Source organism: Pan paniscus, chromosome 5 (assembly GCF_029289425.2).
Source record: "Pan paniscus chromosome 5, NHGRI_mPanPan1-v2.0_pri, whole genome shotgun sequence".
Classification (NCBI taxonomy): Eukaryota; Metazoa; Chordata; class Mammalia; order Primates; family Hominidae; genus Pan; species Pan paniscus.
Genome location: NC_073254.2, coordinates 51,459,292 through 51,465,947, shown reverse-complemented (window position 1 = coordinate 51,465,947; position 6,656 = coordinate 51,459,292).

The following is a 6,656-nucleotide window of genomic DNA, read 5'->3' as shown; positions in this document are numbered from 1 at the left end:
AGTGCAGTGGCGCAATCTTGGCTCACTGCAACCTCCACCTCCCGGGTTCAAACAATTCTCCTGCTTTAAAGCCTCCCAAGTAGCTGGGATTACAGGCACCTGCTACCACATCTGGCTAATTTTTGTATTTTTAGTAGAGACAGGGTTTCACCACGTTGGCCAGGCTGGTCTTGAACTCCTGACCTCAGGTGATCCACCTGCCTCGGCCTCCCAAAGTGCTGGGATTATAGGACATTAGGGATAGTCTGAATCAGGATGGTCTGATTGGTGTCTTACTGGGTGTGATTGCCATGTCCACAGCCAATGGCCTGCAAAGTCCAACTCCCTGACCTCATCTAGGCCACCCTCCCCTTTCTCTTGGCTCCAGGACCATGGCTTCCTCTCTGCCCTCCACCCCACCAAACTCCCACCTCAGGGCCTTTGCTCTTGTCCTTCCTCCTATCCAGAACTGTCTTTCTACAGTCACAGTGGCTCACACCTGTAATTCCAGCACCTTGAGAGGCCAAGGCAGGAACATCACTTGAGACCAAGAGTTCGAGACCAGCCTGGGCAACATAGTGAGACATCTTGGCACCAAATTTAAAAATTAGCTGGGTGTGGTGGTCAGCACCTGTAGTCCAAGCTACTTAGCGAGGTAGGAGATCGCTTGAGCCCAGGAGTTTGAGGTTGCAGTGAGCTATGATTGTGCCATTGCACTCCAGCCTCGGTAACAGAGTGAGATTATATCTCAAAACACCCCAAAACAAGGAACTCTCTTCCATGAGATATCTGCGTGGTTCACCCTCTGGTCACCTTCAAATCTTTGCTTAAATGTCACCATCTCACTGGCCTTTCCCTTCCCCCGGAGACTCCCTGAGCTGCAGCAGCACCGCACATTCCCAGTGTCCCTTCCCTGCTTAATTTTTCTCATGTATCACTTTCCAAGATACTGATATATGTATTATATTTGTTGTCTGTCTCCCCACTGGAATATCAGCTCCATGGGGGCAGGCACTTTTGTCTATTTTGTTCTCTGCTCTTTCCCCAGCATCTACAACAGTGCTTGGCACGTGGTAGGGGCTCGGTGAATACTGGTCAAAGGAATTGTGGGAGAATTCTTGCTTTCTCTCTCTCCTAAGCTCTCACAGGACAGAGGCTCCAGGACACCCAGCTTCACTGTGAGCCGAGGCTCATGCTGCCTCTGGTCTCTGCTCGAACCGCAGGCTCAAGTCTCCTGGACACGATGCAGCTTCTACCTGGTACCCAGTGGGGGTTGAGGTATGGCAAGCCACACTTCCCTTCCTGCCCTGCCCCTTTATTAGAGGTAGGAATTACAACCTAGCGAGGGAAACGAACTTAAAACTGGATGCTACCTGTGACTCTTCCCTTAATCTGAAGGAAAAGGCACCTTAAATTGTACCTTCCTAAAAGGGGGAGGGCCTTCCTTGGTCTCTCTTTGAAAGTGTTATCTTCTGTGGGTCTATGACTCCCCCAACCTGGGAAACATCACTCTCAGGTTGCAAGATGCCAGCCAGATGCAAGCCAGCATCTTGGTCACTTTAGCCCTTGCCTCTGAGCACGCCATTGTTTTCTGTCTGGAACAGTGGGTCCCAACCCTCCAGCATATTGGAATCATCCGGAGAATCTTACTCAAACATTTTAGTTAAGACCTCGTCCCCAGAGATTCTTAGTCAACTCTCTGGGCTGAGGAGCGGGCTTATTTAAAATTAAAAACAATAACAACAACAACAAAGAAACCAACTCCTTTGGTGATTCTAATGCTCAGCCAGGATTGGGAATCGGGGGTCCAGGCAATGCCTTGGCTGGAGGGTGGCGATCTTTTGTGTCCCAAGTCCCATGGAGCACCCAGAGTGAGCATGAGTACCCCAAGATGCCAAGTCTGATTCCTCCAACTGGGGAAATTGTGGGTGTGCATGGGTATTCTTCAGCTCACCCAAAAGTTAACTGTTCACACAGACACACCCCAAACTAGCTCTCACAGTTGACACAGTTTAAGCCAGGATTTGCAAACTCAAATGATGACTAGAATCACACAGAAAATGTACCAGGTTGCAGCAGGTGCATTGTTAAGACGTGGATACTATGGGTGGAGAATCCATGCCCTTCTCATGGGGGCAGGTTTTACCCTGTTACAACCTGTTGTTACCAAGAAGGGATGCAGATCTTGTGGTGCCTGATTTTGCCCTTTGCTCTCCCCAAGAGAAATCAGGATTCAGGAATTTTAAATGAAATAACCCATATTTTTTTTCTTAAAAATCCTGATCCTGTGAATGGGTTGCTAACTTCAACCAAACTGCCACACCTTGCAAGGCTGACCCCACAGTGGGGTATTTCATATTACCACTTTATTTCTTTATTTTTTTGAGATGGAGTCCCGCTCTGTCATCCAGGCTGGAGTGCAGTGGTGTGATCTCAGCTCACTGAAACCTCCACCTCCCAGGCTGAAGTGATTCTCCTGCCTCAGCCTCCCAAGTAGCTAGGATTACAGGCATGCACCATCACACCCAGCTAAGTCTTGTATTTTTAGTAGAGGCAGGATTTCACCATGTTGGCCAGGCTGGTCTCGAACTCCTGACCTCGAGTGATCTGCCCACCTCAGCCTCCCAAAGTGCTGGGATTACAGGCGTGAGCCACCACACCCGGCCTCATATTACCACTTTAGGGCAGTGTCAGTTTCTTTACATCATCCTTAACATTCAGACTAATAGGAAATGGCTATTTGCTCCAGAGTAAGACGCTGTTTAATGTATTCTCAGCTCTGCCAAGAATCCCTGAACCTTCAAAATAAAGGGTTGTTGCAGTGATGTGCCAGAGTTGGCTCACACTGGCTTGCAAAATTCAGTTGTGCCCAGCTCTTCCCAACTTCATGCTCAGTGACATCACATCAGCAGCTTGAAATCAGCCATGGCGAGAGTATTTATACCAGATGAATTGGTAAGTGCTGTAAACCAGAACATTTTCCCCCCTAGAGAGCCCGTTGTTACATGCTTACCAGCACAGCATTGCTTATAAGGATTCAGACTCTTTGCCAAGGAGTTGTGGAGAAGCAGTGAAGAGAGTAGTCCATTTTTCTGATTACATTAGGATTTACATGAATGTGTGCCGTCCCTTCCCTTTAAAACCCCCAGATGCCCACTAAAATGTGAAAATGTATTCTTAAAATTGTTAAATTTTAATAATACATTAAAATATATTCTTCCTTAATTAAAGAATAATGTTCGCACAATAAGATGCCCAGATTTGGCTGGGCGTGGCGGCTCAAGCCTGTAATCCCAGCACTTCGGGAGGCTGAGCCAGGCAGATCACCAGGTCAGGAGATAAAGACCATCATCCTGGCCAATGTGGTGAAACCCCGTCTCTACTAAAAACACAAAAATTAGCTGGGCATGGTGGCACATGCCTGTAATCCCAGCTACTCCGGAGGCTGAGGCAGGAGAATCATTTGAACCAGGTAGTAAGAGGTTCCAGTGAGCCGACATCGCGCCACTGTAGTCCAGCCTGGCGACAGAGCGAGACTCTGTCCAAAAAAAGAAACAAAACAAAACAGAAAAAGGCCCAGATTTTAAGAGTACTGTCTAATGGACTTCTACTATTATACACACCATGTAACCACCACGCTGATAAAGATGAAGAACATTTCCATCCTTCCAGAAAGTTGTTCATGCTCCTCTCCAGTCAGTCCTCCACCATGGGCAAGCACTCTTCTGATTTTATCCTGATAGATTCATTTTGCCTGTTTTAGAATTTTATATAAATGGAATCACACAGCAAGTGCTCTTTTGTGTCTGGATTTTTTTCTCTCAGAATAATGTTGCCCATATCAATAGTTCATTCCTCTTTATTGCTGAATAGTCTCCCTTTGAATTAATGGTCCTGATAAAATCTTAATCCTGAAACTCACCCAAATGCCATGCAAGAGCCCACTAAAATTTGATTTTTACTGATTGCCACAAAAGAGGAAAACATCTTTTCACCTCTTAGGATAAACAGACTGGGTCACAGAAGATTTAGGTGGACTTGCCTTTTTCCACGAAGAGAATGACAGAGCAGAACACAAACCAGGCATTTGATCCTTTCTGACATGGGGACAGTATTGGACTCACTGCAACGTACCACATCTCCTTGGAGTTTAAAGGCCCTCACTTCCCCTCTTTGCTCTTGTAAGTTTCACGCCAAAGCCTTTGGGCCTCTCAGTCCCAAGTTGTCTTCTGTGTTTCCCCATTAAAACTTGGGAATTAGCCAGGTGTGGCGGCCCATGCCTGTAATCCCAGCACTTTGGGAGGCTGAGGCGGGCAGATCACCTAAAGTCGGGAGTTCGAGACCAGCCTAGCCAACATGGTGAAACCTGTCTCTACTAAAAGTACAAAAATTAGCTGGGTGTGGTGGTGGGCACCTATAATCCCAGCTACTCAGGAGGCTGAGGCAGGAGAATCGTTTGAACCCGGCGGGTGGAACTTGCGTGGTGAGCCAAGATCATGCCACTGCACTCCAGCCTGGGTGACAGAGCGAATTTCCGTCTCAAAAATAAATAAATAAATAATAAATAAAAACTTGACAATTATTTGGCTTAGCAATTCCTCATGCCAATACACTTCTGGTGACCTGCATGATATGCCAGAATTCCTGAGATGACTGCAATTCTAATGTACCTTCTTTTAGCATAATAAGGATAAGAGGTGTTTTTTTTTTTAGTTGAATGGCTCTATCTCATAATAATTCTCTGCTTCTTTAATTCAGTGTCCCCTTAGAACTCCTGGGGCTGGGCTGGGTGCAGTGGCTCATGCTTGTAATCCCAGCACTTTGGGAGGCCGAGGTAGGCAGATCATGAGGTCAGGAGTTCGAGACCAACCTACCCAACATGGTGAAACCCCGTCTCTACTAAAAAATTAGCCAGGCATGGTGGTGGGCACCTGTAATCCCAGCTACTTGGGAGGCTGAGGCAGGAGAATTGCTTGAATCCGGGAGGCAGAGGTTGCAGTGAGCCGAGATCGCGCCACTGCACTCCAGCCTGGGCGACAGAGCAAGACTTTGTCTTGGTGCGGGTGGGGGTGGGGAAGAACTGCCAGGGCTTTCACCAGCTAGTAAGAAGTCCCTATTACTCTTTGGGTAGAAGTGGTCCCACACCGGCAAGTTAACCAACCTGCTTTGTGCAGAAAAGGGCTGGGTTGTACAAATAAAGAACCATCCACAAAGAAGGGAGTGATGGGAGGCTGGGGAAATATTTACAGCAATTTACAGAGGAAATTCTCAAATCCAAAGATGAGGCATTCCCCCTGGATGTTTTTGCAGCATTTTAGACGCATGTATTGAGTGGTGACTTTGCCACTCTGTTGCATCCCTTATCCCCTGTTCACACTGCACATCCAAGGAAAGAGAGGCTCAGAGAGGCTCTCAGGGCCACACAGCTGTGAGCAGCAATGCCAGGATTCAGAGCAAGCTGCTGTTGACTCCCATTCCCAAGTATCCTTCACCAGGTAGAGTTTCTAGAGAAGTGAGCAACTGCAGAGCTCCCAAGGACAGACATGGCTGCAGAGTGTAATTTCAAAGGGAAAGTAATGACCCTTTAAGAAGGGGCTGTCTCAGGCCAGGTGCGGTGGCTCATGCCTGTGACCCCAGCACTTTGGGAGGCTGAGGCAGCCGGATCACCTGTGGTCAGGAGTTTGAGACCAGCCTGGCCAACATGGTGAAACCCCGTCTCTACTAAAAATACAAAAATTAGCCAGCCGTGGCAGTGCAAGCCTGTAAGCCCAGCTACTCAGAAGGCTGAGGCAAGAGAATCACTTGAACCCAGGAGGTGGAGATTTCAGTGAGCCGAGACTGTACCATTGCACTCCAGCCTGGGTGACAAGAGCGAAATTCTATTCCCCCCACCACCCAAAAAAAAACAAAAAAGAAGGGGCTGTCTCCACAGGTGTTATGATGACATGAATGAGGAAGACCAGAGTGAGGCTGGCATCAGGGTGTCCTCTGGCTTGCATATACATGGTACCCACTTTGGGTGTCGTTAGTACATGTGAGCCACCAGGGTGTGTGTCTCAACTGCTGAAATCTTGCTCTCTTCACAGCCTGTACATCCAGAAGACCTTTGTGTCAGCAATACCCTTGAAGTCACTGGCCTGCCTGCCAGCAGAAGCTGGAGGTCCAGGGTCATCACTTTGCATGCTTGTCCATTTTCTGTCTTTGCCCTCCATTCAAGAGTGTAGGGCATCACATTCAGGCAGAGCTGGACTCAAACCCTGGCTCCACCTCTTATTAGCTGTGTGATCCTGAGGAAGTTACTTAGCCTCTCTGGATCTCAGTTTCCTCATCTGTAGAATGAGGATAATCATCGTAGCCCTGGCCCCATACTGTAATAGTAAGAGGAGTTAATACTTGTAAAGCAAACAACAGTGTCAGGCAGAGTTGAACACCTGTGCAGCCTGCCTCACTTCACTTAGCAGAAGAGTCCCTGACTATAAGACAATTAATTGAATTTACATATTAAAATTTTTCAGGCTGGGCACGGTGGCTCATGCCTATAATCACAGCACTTTGGGAGGCTAAGGCAGGTGGATCACTTGAGCTCAGGAGTTTGAGATCAACTTGGCCAACAGGGTGAAACCTCTTCTCTACTAAAAATACAAAAATCAGCCAGGTGTGGTGGTAACCACTTGTAA